Here is an 18,753-nt window from a genome sequence, read left to right on the forward strand (position 1 = left end):
TTGGTAACGTAGCGATATACCACCATGACCATGATGACCACATATTGTTTCCTGATAAGGGACATACTGCCACATTATGTGAAGCAACATACTGCTACGTTACAGCGGCTAGCACAACCTATGGTTAACACACCTATAAACAATCAACCCAGTGTCGGCACCTCTTGAGCCCTTGATTGATCGCCATTGCACTTGATGCCGTTGCTTGCCACTCACGTTCCGGATGTACTGGTCCCCTTGGCTGTCCACCTCTTGCAGTTGTTGCGGTGTGGAACACCTCCCAGGTATCCGCCATGGATCCGGTCATACATAAATGAAAAAACAAACACCAATGATTAGTGTTTCTGGCTTTCTGACGAAAGATGCAGTACACATGCCAGCCCTACGTCTTGAGACTGATCCCCTCTTTTCACTCATCCCCCAACCTAGGGTGCATAGGTACTGTTCCGACACAACCCCGACATCTAATATGCCGGCCAAAGGCTGTGTCGACACTGCATGATAATACACCTGTACCCTTTGCCCAAAATGTACGTGCCCAGAATGTTCTGCATTTTTTGACACCCTACGTGTTGATAATGTACTCCCGTGACCTCACCTTGTATTACGTTGCTGTAACATTCTAAGCCTTGGCTAAGATTAGCACCAGATGCCTTCCCATCAGACTTGCAACTGCGAGTGTTTAGCACAGCATCAGTTTGTGTCACATGCGGACCATTTAAATTAGGCTTACAGTGCGGGTGCCTGGTAGTATGACCTTTATTAAAGAATAGACCTGGAGTATACAGTGAATGAAATAGCACCTTCATGATTACTTAAGGACAGTACGGAGTGTGAAGTGCAGTGAAATAGCGCATTCATGGTTACTAAAAGGTATGCTGCAGCCAAGCACATTTCTTGCCAGGCCGATGCTATTGGTATTCCCGAAGTCTGTCAACACATACGTGTATGAGCATCCCGGTGTGACATAACAACCCCCCGAAAAGCTTACGTGTACCAGCACATGCTGCCTAGGGCTTTAGCCACAGGCCCCAAATTCCCATGTACCGCCGCAACTGCGCGCAGGGATACCCTTGAAGGTGTGACAACAGGGCCTGGGGTGTACTGTTTTGACGTAATCAGTGTTGAGAGTGTACCTGAGTGACCCTCCCCGAGGCCATTGCCAAGTAGGCCTGACCTCCCCACCATGTAAAGAAATCGCTGTAATATGCTAAGCATACATCCCTCAGTAAGTAATGACCCCATGTAGAAACCTGGAGCCCACCCCAGAGGTAACCTATATGTACAGAAAAGAAGATTTGGGCCATCTTGGCAATTCACTAACTTTGTGAGCTGACCCTACAGTCACAGGTCTGAAAACACATTTAACAGGGACACCCCTGCGGTTGGCACCACCGGTGGTGCAAGCCCATTAGCAGCATTTGACTTACAGGCCATGGCACCCCCCCCTTATAATTCCAGAAAAAAACGTAAACTTAGTTACTGTTGCAATGTCCACCGAGGGCATATGCCGTATCAAGGACGAATCAGTAGCGCCTTCATGGTTACTTAAGGAAGGTACGGAGTATAAATTGGAGTGAAATAGCGCATTCATGTTTACTTAAGGTCTCTTACAGTGCCCTTATTAAAGATTCCGACCCCATGTTCGTGCGCATGGGGAGGGGGTCCTCTCAGTGTAACCACTTTATTGCCTTCAGATCTATACATGCGATGAAATCGTCATACACCTTCTGCACGCACAGTCTGTAAATATGACCCTAAGGGTACGATATAAATAAGGCTCATCCAGACAAAAAAATGGTGGTATGTATTACTGAATGCTGTGTCTAGTGTATACCCAGCCTACAAAATATTTCTGTGTTATTGTGCCTGGTGTACACAAGGATAATGTATGTTCCTGTATCCTCAGTGCACCCTACAGACTCTACAACGTGCAGTATGTGCATCATGCCCTGTTTTAACCTGTCCAAATAAAATTACCGTACAGTGTATTGGCTTGTACTCACTGTTGGAACACATTCGGACTAACACGCCACAGCCTATATCGTGGACCCAGCAGCTGGTATTCCTGGGCGATCTCACATCCGAGTACTAACCCGGTCCGACTCTGCTTAGCCTCCGAGATCGGGCGCACTCAGGGTAGTATGGCCGTTGTTGTGCCAATAAAATAGTAGTAAATGCAGAATTACCTCTCCCTTGTAATTACACGTAATCTCGTGGAATTTGTAGGTAATTGTACTTGATTAATCTACATGCAATCACACGAATCACGCCCATCCCTAATTAGTATGTTATGCTAAACCGAAAAGACAGTGCTATGATTTATCATCACCCGCCATGTTTTGCCAAACACTAGACATGCCACTTACCAAATAAGAGGCAATGGACTCTGACTTCTGCCATGCTACGTGACAGCCCCTAAATGTGTTCTTTCAACAATAGGAGCTGCTGCTAAATAAAAAGCACGCCGGGCATTGAACGTGGAGTTGCTTTTATGAAGATGTATGTAGCTATCGGTCACTTGTACGTGGGGAAGCTGCCCTAAATTCTGACTTCGTTTTTCTGCCGGGCAAAGACACAAATTCAATATTGCAAATGTTATGCAGAGCTATGCGCACACTGAGACAAACATTTTTTACCATGCTGAATAATGCTACTAGGAGCATTACCACACTCACCCTTCCGGTGCCGAGCCGGGTGATCACCCTGCGAACATGAAATCTTCAGATTTCGCCGGTGGCCGAAACTCCGATGGCCCAGGCCGGCAAGCATGGAGTTGAGACCGTGGCACGCCCTCCAGCGCAAGTCTCACATGGCGCGCCAGGAATTCCTTGCCCGACCTCTTCCGCCCACCACACCTTAAGAGAGCAGTTCACCGGTGTTGCTCCGAAGCCATTGTTGCCGGTTCTTCCCCACGCGCCGCCCTCGATCCACAGCTCCCTGCCAAACGATAGCCTCCTGAGGGAACCCCCAATCCCCCGGCCACAAAACCTGGAGGGAAACAAAAGAAAAGGAATTACAGCCTCTTAGAGGCTGGAGGGGCAGGCCGTGGCGCGCGGAGTCAGAGAGGCAGATTCCCGCGCTCTACGGCCTTTTAACCCCTCCTCGGCCAGGCCGGATCTAACCGGCCTGGCCTTTGTTCCATAGTGACCCGGAAGTGATTCAATCACTTCCGGTTCACTCCGGGACCCGGGGTCCAATCTACGTTGAGGCCACGTCATGGTGACACGATGGGGGCGCGCCCCAAAAGCTAGAGCGGGTAGCGGGTGGGGGCCGGTGCGCCCCATCATACCTGCGATGGGGCCGATGTCTGCCCCGCCTTTCCCGGACACTCCGTCCTTCCACTTCCCGATTGACATAGAGTCCGCTATACACTTGAAGGGTTTCACCACCCATAGCAGCATGTCCGGGGCGCAGGGCACATGCCTATCACCTTCCTAACTGCGGCCTCCCACACTGTAGCCACGTGTTGTATGATGTATGAGTAAGTCTTGGGAATTCCAGCACCAAGCATTAGAAGTTCCGGCAGGGAATGATCACCATACGTGCCAGCCAAGAGTTGCTTTTCCCAATTATCATTTGCATCCAACCAGTGGACTGCATGTTGGAGTTGTGGGGCTATTTAATACACCTCTAATCGAGGTACCTCTTAACCTTCATCTTCCCATTTTCGTTGAAGTGTTATCAACCGTATTCGTTTACGCTTGTTTCCCCATCGGAGTTCCACCAGCAGGCTATCCAGTATTAAAAAATACGGTCTGGGGATCGGGTACAGGGAGTGCTAAAGGGCGTAGAGGCTTCGGGGTAAAATAATCATTTTTATAACTGCTACTCACCCCATTAGGGACAGAGGTAGGTCCTTACAAAATCCTATGGAGCCACTTGTACCCTCTACTACTTTCCCTATTTCATTCTTCTAGTAGGAAGGGGCAGCGTGCATCAGGTGAATTCCTAAGTATTTTGTTCCGTCACTCACCCACGGGAGGCCAACCTCTGGTGGTTCGTCTTTTGACCTTCTTGCCAGTCTCCCAAAAGGAATCAGACTAGATTTTTCCTGGTTTATACGGAGTCCGTATACTGCCCCAAATTTCTCCAACTCTGTGAGAAGCGCCAGTACCTCCCTGGCTGGTTACCATATGAGTACCAATGTATCATCAGAATATAAGAAGACTACGTGAGTGGTGTTGCCCAAAGAAAATGCCTCATCTTTTCCCTCAGAGCTGCCGTCAGGGGATCCATCGCCACCACGAAGAGGAGCAACGACAAGGGTAAACCCTGTTGGGTACCTTGTGCCAGTGCAAACAGCCCCAACACCATTCCTTGAAGCTACTGGGTTGTTATACAGCAGTTGGACCCATTTGAACAACCCCCGCCCCACTACCAGTCTTTGAAGAACCGACCAGCCATATACCCACTCCACCGAGTCGAATGCTTGCTCGATATCGACCATCAGATAATATATGCAGCAGCTGGACCCATCTGAGGAACCCCCGCCCCACTACCAGTCTTTGAAGAACCAACCAGACATATTCCCACTCCACCGAGTCGAATGTTTGCTCGATATCGACCATCAGAAAGTATATACAGCAGTACGCGGGGACCGCTATGTACCATACTGATTTTATGGGGGTTATTACTACTGCGCCTCCCGCCATCGGGGTTGAGGGAGCTCGAAGCACAGGTGGTGTCCTGTAAGGGGAGCTGTAATTTTGACATGAATGGCTTTCCAATCTTTTAAAATATGTGCAAGTATGACAGTAGTTGCTACAATCATCACTTTCAATGCAGTGGCAAACAATTATTATATGAGAAGTATTTTGGTGTGTGCTCATTTCCCTTTATGTCCAGCCTGTAGAAATCCTAGGGATGTAATGCAGCACCCTCCTCATTTGTACAAAAGTAAGGCCCCTGCGATAGATAACTTTACCAAACAGATATATCAGCCATCCAGCCTTGAGTTCTGTGGTCAAACTAGCAGGATTAGAGGGAATCAGTGCTCAATGTGTGTAAAAGAAATATATAAGAGCAGGTGCCCAAAATGTTTCTTATGAGGCTGCTGCCCCCGTCCATCCCTCGCACCACCCAGTCTGCATTGAGGACATCAAAGCTAGATTGTCCCCACCCCAACTACTTCTCCTAATCACCTGTGCTGGGGCTTTGGGACTTTCGTTGCCAGGTGCATTCAGTCTCCCAGTACATACTGTCATGCGCTTGTGAGGGGCATTGTTTGCAATAAAGGGCTTGGAACCCGCACTTTGCTTCCCATTTATAGGCTCCAGTGTCCCTCTTCTTTGCTTCCTCCTGATTGCCCAGCTCATGCCATACATCACTTCCTGTTTCGACTAAGTGAATGGACGAAGGACAGATTGATTCCTGTTGATTAATGCCTGTTCGCTGCTCGCGCTGTCATTGAGATACCATTGCATTTCTTCCCATGCTTCTCCTTCATCGTCTCCGTGTTGCTTTCCCCTCTCCACCCCACCCCCCCAGGGGTCACTGAAATATCATACATAATCACAATAAAAACTGTGAAATGTCACACATATGTACAATGAACCAGGGTTGGATTGGGATTAAAAATCGGCCCGGGCACTCTAAAAAAAAGTGGCCCCCACTTGCATATTGCCTTTCTGCAAAACAATGCTTCCGCAAAATTTCATTAAAAGAGGGGGGAGGGAGAATGCGCGGATTAGTTCAAACTGCTGAAAAACACCTGAAAACAAGTGAGGCCTCCTGTGGTCAGGCCTCCTGCCCCCGCTCAATATGCATACATTAATGGGCCGGCCCATCAGCCACAGAAAGGGAGTGACACCTCTGCCTGTTGATGAAAGGGAGGTAATTGATGCCCATCTACATCCAGAAAGGCCACTCAGTCACCCACTGGGCCACTGGCGGCATCCGAACAATGTAGAAACCGCACAAATCGGCCCCCCAATTCTGATAAAAAAAAGCAGCCCACAGCTGGAATCCACATACCGGCCCCTCTTGCATTGCCCGAGTGCCCGCGTTACCAATCCGACGCTGCAATGAACCCTTGGCAGCTATGTTCCTCTGACTAGGTCCCAGAAGAGTGACCAAAAACGAATTACACACTTTCGCTAGTTTATGGCGGTCAGAATTACATGGGTAGGCAGCAGTTCAGAAATCCACACCGTCTTCTTACCAGAGAAGCACTTGGCAAGGAAGCAATATGTGGAAAGTGGGATCTGGTTGTTACGTTGTGACCAGTGGCAGCTCCTCCGCTATGGCACAGGAGCATCGCGCCTCCTGTCAGTAGCCAAAAAATGAAAAATAAAACAATAATAAACCCTTGTTTATTTTCATTTTATTTTTGCTCTCAGAGCCGAGGCTTGTGGGGCGGGGCCAGGGGAATGACAGGCTGGCGGAGGAGTGGTTGTACTGCTATTCAGTGCGCATGACGGTTTGGCCGGCCGTCAGGATGGCTAAACTGTCATTGACACTAAAGCTCTCTCCAACCCAAGCTGCGTTGCCAGGTTGGAGAGAGCAGGCACAGGCTCCCATGCTGACTGGGAGTGCAAATCATTGGTGCTCAGGCCAATCCTGATGCTGTTTTCAGTAGCATGAAAGCGGCATCAGGATTGGCCGCAGTGGACTCTGGTAACCTGTGCCTCGGAGCACAATGCGGCAGGTAAGTGTTTTAAAAAATTTTTATTTGCCTTGTCCGTCCATTCCCCACCCACCACTCTATCCACACATCAGGGCCGGCCTAAGGCATGTGCAAGCTGTGCACCTGCACAGGGCCGCCAAACCCCAGGGGCCACCACACCAATATATATCCTTAGATGCATATTTGCGTGGCGGCCCCTGGCAGGGATTTGGCGGCCTCGGGCCCCCTACCTACACTCCCTGCTCAGGGCCTCCGTGAGCCTAGAGCCGGCCCTGCACACATCGTGCGCAACTGGTTGTCATGTGCATTTTAGGGCTCAGGCATGCCACTGTCAACATCTAAGCAGTGTCCTGTTGGTCGACACAGACAAAAGAAGAGACCACAGCAGAAACAAGCATTAGCAAAGTTAATAGGTCTCGCATATGCAAGAGCTATTGGCTTTGCCAATATGCTTTAGCCATGTTGTACACCAGTGTGGCTGCTGGTCAGCATGGCAAAATGTTAGTAGGGTAAAGGAGAGTGGTGTGGAGTGTTGTAAAGTGGAGTATCATGGAGTGGCATATAGTGCTGGAGAGTTCAGTGACGTGGAGTGAAGTTGAATGGAGCAGAAGGGCGTAGAGAGGTATAGAGTGGAGTGGAGTGTCAGAGTGGCATAGAGTGTTGTGGAGTGATTAGAGTAGAGCGGCGTGTCGTAGGGTGCTGCAAAGAGTGGAGTAGAGTGTTGGTGAGTAGAGTAGCATGGAACGGAATAGATTGTTGTTGAGTGGAATGTCATAGAGTGGGGTAGTGTGGGAGAGTAGAATGGTATACAGTGGAGCAGAGAGTTGTAGAGTTGAATGGCGTAGAGTAGATTGGAGTGGCATCGAAGGGAGAGGAGTGGCTTAGAGTGGAGTAGTGTGTCATAGAATAGAGTGGAGTGCAGTGGCATAGAACGAGTTGCATATAGTGTTGTTGAGAGGAGTAGTGTTGTAGAGTGGAATTGAGTGTTGTAGAGTGGAGTAGAGGTTTGTGGAGTGGCATAGAGTGGAGCAAGGTGTTATAGACTGGAGTAGAGTTAATGGAGTAGAGCATCTTGGAGTGAAGTATCGTAGAGTGTAGTGCTGTAGAGTGAAGTAGCGTAGCCTAGAGTGAGGTGTTGTCAAGTACAGTGGTGCAAAGTAGATTGGCGTAGAGTGCAGTTGCATAGAGTGCATTGGTTTTGAGTAAAGTGGTGTAGAGTGCATTGGCGTAGGGTGCAATGACGTAGAGGAGAGTGGGGCACAGTAGATTGTAGTGGCGTAGATTGTAGTGGTTCTGGGTAGAGTGGAGTGGTGCATGGTAGAGTGCAGAACTGCAAAGTAGAGTGGCATAGAGTAGAGAGGTGTAGAGTGCAGTGGTGCTGAATACATTTGAGTGGCGTGGAGTGATACAGTGTGTAGTGGCAAAGAGTTCATTGGCATTGAGTTCAGAGGTGCAGAGTAGAGTCCAGTGGTGTAGAATGCAATGGTATAAAGTAGCATGGTGTAGAGAACAGTGGCGTAGAGTACAGTGGTGTAGAGTAGAATAGAGTGGCATAGAGTGCAGTAATATAGAGCGCCGTGGTGTAGAGTGATGTAGAGTGCAGTGGTGCATATTAGGGTGGTGCAGAGTACAGTGGTGGAGAATAGTGACATAGGGGATAGTGGTGCTAAGTATATGAGAGTGGCATAGCGTGCAGTGGCGTAGAGTATTGCAGAGTAGAATATAGTGGCGTAGAGTGCAGTGGTGCAGAGTAGTTGGCATAGAGTGCATTGGCATAGTGTGCAGTGGTCTCGAGTAGAGTGGCATAGAGGGCAGTGACAGAGAGTAGAGTGGTGCAGCGTGGAGTGCAGTGGCATTGAGTAGAGTGGCATAGACTGGAGTGGCACAGAGTGTTGTACAGTGTAGTGACATAAAGTGCAATGGCGTAGAGTAGATTGTTTCAGAATAGGGTGATGTGGCGTGGAATGTGGTAGAGTGCACTAGCATAGAGTAGTGGTGTAGAGTGCATTGGCATAGAGTGCAGTGTCTCAGAGTAGAGTGGCATAGAGTGGAGGGGTCATAGAGTAAAGTGGAATGGCATACGCAGGAGTGGTATACAGTGCAGCAGCGAAGAATGCAGTGCTGCATAGTAGAGTGGGATAGAGTTAAATTCATAGAGTTGAGTGGTGCATAGTAGGGTAGAGAGGCGTAGTGACATGGCATAGATAGTGTGTTATCGTAGAGTGCATAGAGTAGGGTGTTGCAGAGTAGATTATATTTGTTTATAGTACAGTGGTGCGGTCTAAATTGGTGAAGAGTGCAGTCGGGTAGTGTTTTAGTTTGGAGTATAGTAGTGTAGGCTGCATTGGCGTAGAGTGCAGGAGAGTAGAATAGAGTGACATAGAGTGGAATGGCACAGAATAGATTTCAATGGTGTAGAGTGGAATGGAACAGAGTGCTGTAGAGTAGATTGTTCCTGAGTAGAGTGCACTGACAAAGATTGAAGTGTAGATGAGAGCAGTGTCGTAGAGTGCAGTGGTACAAAGTAGATTAGAGTCGATTGGGTTAGAGTGCAGTGGCGAGTGTGGAGCGATGCAGAATAGAGCGGCGTTCAGTGCATTGGCATAGAGTGGCGTAGATTAGAGTGGTGCAGAGTAGAGTGCAGTGGTGCAGAAAAGTGTTAAGTAGAGTTCAGTGACAGAGAGTGCAGTGTTATAGAGTAGAGTGGTGTAGAGTGAAATTGTGTGAAGTGGTGCAGAGAGGAGTGGTGCATGGTAGAGTGGAGCGGTGTAGGGTGAAGTGATGCAGAGTGTAGTGGCGTAGCGTGCATTGGTGCAGAGTGGCGCAGAGTGTAGTGACGTAGGGTGCAGTGGTGTATAGTAGAGTGGCATAGAGTGCTCTGGCATGGAGTGCAGTGGCATAGAGTGGTGCATAGTGGTGTAGAGAGTAGTGGCATAGAGTACAGTGGTGCAGAATGGAATAGAGTGACATAGACTACAATGGCGTAGAGTGCATTGGTGTAAAGTGTTGCATCGTATAGTAGAATAGAGTGTAGTGATGCAGAGTAGATTGGCATAGAGTGCAGTGGCGTAGAGTGCATTAGTTTTGAGTGAAGTGATGTAAAGTGAAGTGATGTAGAGTAGAGTTGAGAGGTGCAGGATACAGTGGAGTGCAGTGGCACTGAAAGCGGTGGGGCTGAGTGCAGTGCATAGAGCAGATGTTTTCAGAGTAGAGTGTATTGGTGCATGGTAGAGTAAAGTGGTATATAGTAGAGTAGCATAGAGTGCAGAGTACATTAGAGTGGCATAGAGTGGATTAGCTCGGAGTGCACTGGTGTAGAGTGGAGTAGTACAGAGTAAAGTGCATTGACGTAAAGTGCAGTGGCATAGAGTGCAGTTTTTCAGAGTCTGATGGCATAGATTGGAGTGGCATGGAGCGGAGTGGTGTAGAGTGCACTGAAAAAGAGTGCAGTGGTGCATAGTATAGTAGTGTGGGTTCGAGTGCCTTGGCATAGAGTACAGAAGTGTAGAGTAGAGAGGCATAGAGTGAAGTGGCATACAATGAAGTGACGTAGAGCGCAGTTGTGCAGAGTAGAGTGCAGTGAGGCAGTGTGGTGCAGAGTAGAATAGACTGGCAAAGAGTGCAGTGATGTAAAGCACGATGGTGTAGAGTGGAGTAGAGTGCAGTGGTGTAGAGTGGTGGAGAGTGTAGTCTTGCAGAGTAGAGTGGCATAGAGTGCAGTGGCACAGAGTCGAGTAGTGCCGAGTAGAGTGATACAGAGTACAGTGGTGGAGAGTTAGTGAAGTAGAGTATAGTTGTGCAAAGGAGAACAGAGTGGCATAGCGTGCAGTGGCGTAGAGTTTTGCAGAGTAGAATATAGTGGCGCAGAGTGCAGTGATGAAGAGTAGTTGGCATAGAGTGCATAGGCTTAGAGCGCAGTGGTCTAAAGTATAGTGGCATAGAGGGCAGTGACAAAGAGTAGAGTGGTGCAGTGTGGAGTGCAGAGGCATAAAGAGTAGTAACATAGAGTAGAGTGGCATAGACTGCAGTCACACACAGATGCATAGAGTGCAATGGCTTATAGTGCAATGGAGTGGAGTAGATTGTTTCAGAGTAGAGTGATGTGGTGTGGAGTGGTGCAGGGTAGAGTATAGTTGCATAGAGTAGTAGTGTAGAGTGTATTGGCATAGAGTGGAGTGGAATGGCCTACACAGGAGAGGTATAGAGTGCAATGGCAAAGAATGCAGTGGTGCATAGTAGAGTGGGATAGAGTGAAATAGTATGGAGCAGAGTGGTGCACAGTAGAGTAGAGCAGCGTAGTGACGTGGCATAGAGTGCATTACCATAGAGTGCAGTGCTATACAGTAGAATAGAGTGGCATAGAGTGCATTGGTGTAGAGTACTGTAGAGTGGCGGTAGTAGAGTAATACAGAGTAGAGTACAGTGGTGTAGAGTCCAGTGGTGCAGAGTAGAGTCTTGAAGAGTTCAGTGGCGGAGAGTGCAGTGTTTCAAAGTAGAGTGCTATAGAGTGCAGTGGTGTAGAGTAGAGTCGCATAGAGGGCATTGTGTAGAGTAGAGTGGTGTAGAGAGCAGGGGCATAGAGTAGAGTGTTGCAGAGTAGAGTACAGTGGTGTATAGTGCAGTGGTGCAGACTAGATTGGTGAAGAATGCAGTGGCGTAGTGTATTTGGTGCAGAGTGCAGTGGCGTAGAGTGCAGTGGTGTATAGTAAAGTAGTGTAGAGTGCATTGGCGTGGAGTGCAGTGGCATAGAGTCCTGCAGAGTGGTGTAGAAAGCAGTGGCGTAGAGCTTGGTGGTGCAGAGTAGAATAGAGTGATGTAGAGTAAAATGACATAGAGTGCAGTGGTGTAAAGTGTTGCATAGTAGAGTATAGTGGTGTAGAGTCCAGTGGTGCAGAGTAGATTGGCATAGAGTGCAGTGGCGTAGAGTACATTAGTTTGGAGTAAAGTCTTATAAAGTGCAGTGGTGGTGCAGAGTAGAGTTGAATGGCGCAGAGTAGAGTGGAATGCAGTGCCCAATGCTTAATTTGTGCCTGTGGTTTCCAGTGCTCAGCACTGGCACTTATTTCACAAGTCCAAGTCTATAAGAATGTTCACCCCTGGGCGGCAGGCCTAGTAACTATTAACAATAAATGTACCTGTCCTCCGTGGTGTTTGCCTATTATGTCTTCGCATGCTGGCCCACCCTGGTCCAGGCATGTTGAATGTGCATCATCATCACGTTTGTGGGGTCAGCAGTGCGCGCCTGCCCTTTACGTGTCATTTCCATTGGATAATCGTGGCTGAGGGCGGGCTCATGACTGAGCTGGGTTGAGGCAGGCTGGGAAAGCCCAGACTAAACGTTCCACAACGTCGTATAGCAGATTTAAAGTGCAATATATGCTTTCTTTAATGAGCTCGCACTGAACTGAAATTTAGCATTTGACGTCCTTGTGGTCAGGGCCCACTACCAACTGCAGTCATTATCGGATGTGCACGTGTTGTTCTGCACACTATAAAAACTGCCAGCGCTATAATTGCTGTGCTGCATGAGCATGGCAGCATTACTGGGAACTGCTGGGACGCAGGCACTACAGAGAATTCTGAACTGTAGACACCTGCCTGGCCTGCACAAGTTAATTGGGAGAAAGTGTGCAGCCATGACACAGACCACTTAAATAATCTGGCAACTGCCTTACAAAACTAAAACCTCGCTATACATCTGTCAGACTATTACCTGACCGGACCCCCACCCCACCCCTATGATCCCCCCAACCTGTCCCACCCTGCAATTAACACATTACAAACATTACAATGTATTGAATTTAAAATTACCAAATTATATTAACCCTACTACCTATGCCTGCAAGTTTGAAACTGTAAATAACCAAACGTCCGTAACTGAACCTTGAATTACCTGCCTAACCTTTCCCTGCACATGTTTCACTAAATTTCAACACCAACCAAACACCTGCCAACCCCTGGCAAACTTTGCATGCTCCCGCCAACCAGAAAAAAGGGTGTGGCACACAACGTTTTTCTGCCCCCAACTGATGCTAGAATTCACATATTCTAAGTTCTAGCTAACACCTCCCTGATTTCCAACAAGAAAGGTCCATACACAATCTGGATAGTTCAACTCCGTCAACCCGAAAAAACTCCACCTTGCCAAACTGAATGTCAGAATGACAGATCCTGCCAAACCCAATCCCCCTACAAACACGAGACATTACGCTATTAACCTTTCTATGTGCTCTATCTACCGCTCTCGGCTTTCCTGCACCTCTCCAAGCCCTCCTGGGCAAAAATTCCACTGACCACTTTTCTCTAATGAGGGCTAAATCTTTCTTCATGCTACGCATCAGCACAACCCCTTTCTACTTTTAAAGAACATACTCCTCCAAATGCAGAACAATATATCCGGGCACCGTCCATCCACTAGCATACTGTTCAGACAGGGGATCAGCTCTGTCAAGCACATACCTCCTTTCCCTTTTCATGTGATCTTAAACAAACGCTTGTTGAAACCTAAATTCAGACCAAAGTAACTCTGCCGAGCTTGCCCTTAGGCCCATTTAACAAATGAGTGTCCAACCACCCAAATGGTCATCTCTGGGTCGGACACAGAACCTGCAAAACACAATAGGCAGTAAATTTCACATATTACTGTCTACTGTGCGCATTTCATCCCCCAACCCCCTCACAAAACGCTTATAGCACTGTGACGACCAGCGGCCTAGCCGCATAATTTCATCCTGAGCCCAACCTCTATGGCCTGCCACTGAGGCCGCACTGATGCAGAAAGAATGTGTCCCATATTCTACCCCATCCACTCCCAAGCGCTGCAGAGCTTTTCGGACAACTGCTAACAGCTGATATGCCGTCACTCTACCCCCTGCCCTATGCCTGGATCCCACTCCCCTCAATGTTCCACAAAAACCTGACCACTGTGACGCCCACCAAAGTGGACATGGGCCTGGTGCCTCCACTGCTTGTAAAAAAAACATCTACCCATGCCCAGCTGGCCTTTTTTCGACAGACTCAGCCATATTTGCAAACACCCTTCGAGTGTGACCACATCCTCCCAAGACACTCCCCATGGCCCTTTTTTCCCCAGAAATTCTGACACCCAAAATGCCCTGAAAAACATCTACACCATCAGTGTGGAGAAAAAGCATGCTTCTTCCTCGTCCCTGCACACCTCCAGCAATACATATCATACGGCACAATAACAGCCACGAAATTGGCTTTGTGGCCTTCGCCGGCGAGCCCTGTTACCGCACCCAGCCTTCCAGAAGTGTATGTCCCAATTCCCCTGCTGATGGGGCATAGCCCCATAACAATTTACCCATAAATGCAATTCCTGCTAACTTCCCTGCAATGGTAACCCTCGTCAGACCCCTCTCAATCAGGGCTAGTATGTACTGTATGACGCCCTTGGCCTGAAACCACCATTCATCCCACCGCTGGGCACCCAAACGCAAAAACACTCTCCAGACCAGGATATAAGTAACCCTAGTGGATTCAGCAAGTGACCCAACCACCAATTTTAACATCCGGCGTTGCCTACGTACTACAGATGCTGAGGCATGGGCGTCGGGGTCCTGTCGGCATCCTTTGCCAGCCATCGGAATCTCCCCCACTGTGAATGAGACAAAGCATCCGCGATGCCATTGTCCACACTTGGTACATGCAAAGCTTTGTAAGCAATTTCGTAACGCAAACAACACAGCACAAATACTCTCATCAATTTCAGACCTTGCTCATCCCTGGCGGACTGGCGATTGACAGCACTCTCTTGTGTGCCAGTTCCTCCCCCCAGAGCATTACCATGACCACCAGGGGGAAAAGCTCCAAAAATGCAATAATCATGCCACATTGAGCCACTGGACCAGCCAGGGTTCAGAGCACTACATCCCTTGCCAGTAAAGACCAAAACCTAAGCTACCCACCGCATCAGAAAAAATCTGAATGTCCCACTCCATGTCTCCATCGTGTTCCAACACAACGCCATTGAAAGACTGCAAAAACACACCCTACATCCGCATGTCTTCTTTGACCCCGGCTGATAACCGGACGTGATGGTGAAGTAACTGTTTCAACAACAATGCTCGTCCCAACCTCCTGCTGAATGTCCTCCCTGCCCTGACTACTCTACACAGTAAGATAAGGTGCAACAGAACCTGTATTGCCTTGACCTTGCATTTCTCGCCTAGCAGGATGTCCCCCAACAATGCCAGCATCTTGACCTTCTTCTCCTGAGGCAATCGCGCCTCCATTCTTACAGAATCAATCTCAATTCCCAGAAAGACAGCTCTGTGCTAGGTCCCATCATCTTCTCCAGTGCCAATGGCACCCGAGATCTTCAATCAGCTCTTGGAAACTTTCCAGTGCTTTCTGGCAGCTCGTGGAGCCGGATAGACCCACAAAGAAGAAATCGTCCAAGTAGTGCAAAACCAACTGGTGCCCTGTGCACCAGGAAAAAAGCCACTGCAGAAATGTGCTGAAACATTCAAGCAGTGCGCACGAGATAAAGCATCACATCGGCAATGCTTTGTCCACATACCACTTTCCATCAAAGTGAATACCCAAGAGCTGAGAATCGTCTGGGTGAACTGGAAGCAGACGAAACACAGATTTCAAGTTGCATTTTGCCATTGTTGCCCCTGTGCCCGCTGTCACCACTAGTGACATGGCCACGTCAACTGAGAAATAGGACACCGCAGCCACATCCTCGGCAATGAAATCATTAACTGATCCTCTTTCCGGCCAAGACAAATGTTGGATCAGTCTGAATTGGTCCGCCTCTTCCTTTGGGACTAAACCAATTGGAGACCCAATCAAATTCTCCGTGGGCCAATAATAGAAGGGAGCCGCCATCCTACTTTACCTCACCTCTTTGTCAAGTTTGGCCTGCACCGCCTGTATGTGTTGTTTGGTTAAGCACAGATTATCCGCCCACCTCTGGACCCGCGACCCTGTGTAACCCAACTGAAAACCCGTCCGAAACCCCTCTAGTAAAACCCTTGCTTCTTCCCGATGCTCGTAGCGCTCCTGCCAAAACTCCAACCTGTCTAACTTAACCGGAATATGAGCCCTTCCGCCCATCCCCTTGCGTTCCCTTATCACCCTAAGCACCCATAAACTGCTGCTTGTGTCTCCCTGAATTCCCCCAGGGCTGCTGCCAATGGTTTCCACCTCCAGCCCCAAAGCAATTGACATGGGGGTGCCGCCCTCCACACCTTGAACATTCATGGCGGAACTTACAATACTCACGCGTGCACAGCCTCTTATTAAAGTCCCAGCAATTTCCTTCGCCCCCCTGCTGACTCTTCCCTCTCCACCGACCCCTCCCCGGGTCAGCGTTACAGCCAGCGCTGCTCTGTGACCGTCCTTCCTAACCTGCGCGGCCCCATACATGCGTGTACCGTGGCCTAGGGGCGTGGTCACCGCTCTCCCGGCTGCATGGCCAGACGCTGCCTCTTCTGCTGACGGCAAGGGCCCGACCATGCCCCCACCTCCAGACTCAAGGCCGGAGCCACAGGACACGTCCCAACTCAAGCCCACCTCAAGCCCTAAGGCGCTCTCTTCCCATACGTGCAGCCCCTCTCACTTACCCCGGCATCATGAGTCCTACTCGCTGCTTGAACTTTCTTCGGCGGGGAGCATGCAGCCCTTCACAGCAGCCACTACCGCAGCGGCCACCCCCGCTGAAGACATTCGTGCTGGGCACGCTGGCCCCGCAGCTTCCGCAACGACCAGGTCTATACAGCCTGCTTCTCGCAGGAGACGCATCGCCTCACGAACCCTCTTGTCTTTTATCCTCAGGTAAGCACAGATATAACCTTGTTAACTATACACTCTACACTGCTCTTGAAAGCTACTCTCAAATACCTGCTGCACAAATCAACCACAAAATATTTCGCTACTACTACTCCCTGACACCAGCCACCAGAACCTAACATAATGGCTGGGAACCCAAAACCCATTCCCTATATAGCCTTTGGGCTATTTTTAGCTACACCTATGTAGCCCAACCTAATCTCAAAATGGCAGTCCCCTGGACTGCACCACCCTCCCAATCTGCCAGAGGGGCAGACCTCCTTCCTGTCGGCTGCCCCTCAACCCCTTATTGGAGCACCTATATGATCAGCATAACTGGGACCCACTGTGACCAGCAATCACCCCTCATGGATCAGGTAAGTAGAGCAAATCATTGTTGGGGTTGGATGAGGAGGGGTGGGGCGGATGTGTGTGTCGTGTATTCATGCGTCTTTTCCTTGAAAAAGAGAACTGTGTGCATTTTTGTAGTGTTTTCTTTTCTTTGCTACTAATTCACACTGTCTGCTGTCTTCAGGTGGGGGAAACAGGATTTCAATGGCACAAGGCCACATTTATTAGAAGAAAAAGCCAAAAGCAATAGCAGATATCTATATGAAAAGGCCGTTTCTAATGTTCCAGTTGCTTTCAATTTTATTGAAGTGAGAAGATGGGCTGATGGGGTGATGAGAACCAAAAGAAAAGAAAAGCTTATAAAAATGCCACCCTCTATCCAGAATGAAATGGATGTGCTTTTTGATTTAAATGGGCTCAAGGAGGTTAGCTAATGGCAGGAAAGTATTTCTACATATGAATTCCACCTAGTTGCTGAATTGTCTCTGCAGATTCAGTTTTAGTTTAAAATATAAAAATCTATGTAACCCAGGACAGGTGAATTTCCAAATAAATTTAACTTTCACTACATTTTTGTTATGGCAAAGGGTTTTGATATTTTTCTGCATAAATTGTGCATTGGTGTTTTTTTTATTTATTCAAAGCTCACACAAAACAGGGCAAGCTTCCACGAGAGGGGATCATGTGGCCTAGTGATTGCAGCTGCCCACCATAAAACACAAGGAATCAGGATTGAATCCCTGGGCTCAACACATTGTGATCCGACAAATCTCCCTTTGCATGAAAATAAGTATAATGTAGTCTCAAGTGTTGAGAAGTGCTTGTCTGGTCTCATTCCAGGATTACACCATGTAAAACTGCCAGAATTAAAATGCCGATTCTGCTTATCCGCTTCTGGGCCATCTGACGTCACGGTGGGCATGTGGGGAGGACAGCCGGGGGCGGTCCGAACTTCGCACGCGTGGAATTCTTCCGCACCACCGGGGAATTCCTGCCGCAGCGAAGCGGTTAACACCTTTGCCTAATCCCAACCGATATGAAATAAGGAAAAAGTATGAAACTTGAGAACCTGATGTATATGTATGTATGGGGTGCCCGAGAAAATGGATAAGACTCTGGAGGGATGGAAAATATATAGAGGAGGACTGTGTACCTTACCAACAATACTCCAAGATTCAGAAGAACTGTAAAGAGATTGTTAGTTATGCTGTATTGTGATAAGCCCACACGGAAATATTTCTTGAGCATTAATGTAATGTTATGAAAGAAATCCTAAACTATCGATCGTACAAACCAACTGCATGTAAAGAATTCAAACTATGCTAATCTATTAATGCGCCTTTTGTATATGATAGAATAAAAATCATTTAAAAAAAAAAAACTTGAGAACCTGAGGTCAAATACAGCTACCCGTCTTACCCAAATCATGTGATCATATATAAGTGCTTTATTTCACCAAACCACCTTTTTGTCAAAATTGTGCTATAAATGTACTTTTTGCTTTAATTTTTTCCCAAAATGTAATCTGTGTGAGAATCTCCTTTACTTTAAGAAGACTCTATCACAGAAATTCAGATCAGGTATTACACCTGGTGTTCAGCCATGTCAGTGGTGGAAGAAAATTTGTGAGCACTTGCACTTTAAAAAGTAAGCATTGGCACTGGCCCCGAGGGCAGTGGTGCTGAGTGCAGTGCCATAGAGTAGAGTTGAGTGGTGCATGGTAGAATGGAGTTGAGTTGATTGGCACAGAGTGCCCTTGCTTCGAGTGGAGTGGTACAGAGTAAAGTGCATTGGCGTAAAGTGCATTTGCGTAGAGTGCAGTGTTTCAGAGTAGGGTTGCATAGAGTGGGGCGGCGCAGAGCGGAGTGGTTTGGAGTGCGCTTGCAAAGAGCGCAGTGGTGCATAGTAGAGTAGTGTGGGGTAGAGTTCCTTGGTATACAGTAGAGAGGTGTAGAGTAGAGAGACATAGAGTGAAA

General features: G+C 48.3%; 1 protein-coding gene across 2 annotated transcripts in view; it reads left to right on the forward strand.

The window, feature by feature from the left end:
• Positions 1 to 18,753, forward strand: part of LOC144822569 (interferon-inducible GTPase 5-like) — a 249,435-nt gene that overhangs the window by 127,092 nt on the left and 103,590 nt on the right. The window lies entirely within an intron of this gene.

Source organism: Lissotriton helveticus, chromosome 3_1 (genome assembly GCF_964261635.1).
Source record: "Lissotriton helveticus chromosome 3_1, aLisHel1.1, whole genome shotgun sequence".
In the NCBI taxonomy this organism is placed as follows: Eukaryota; Metazoa; Chordata; class Amphibia; order Caudata; family Salamandridae; genus Lissotriton; species Lissotriton helveticus.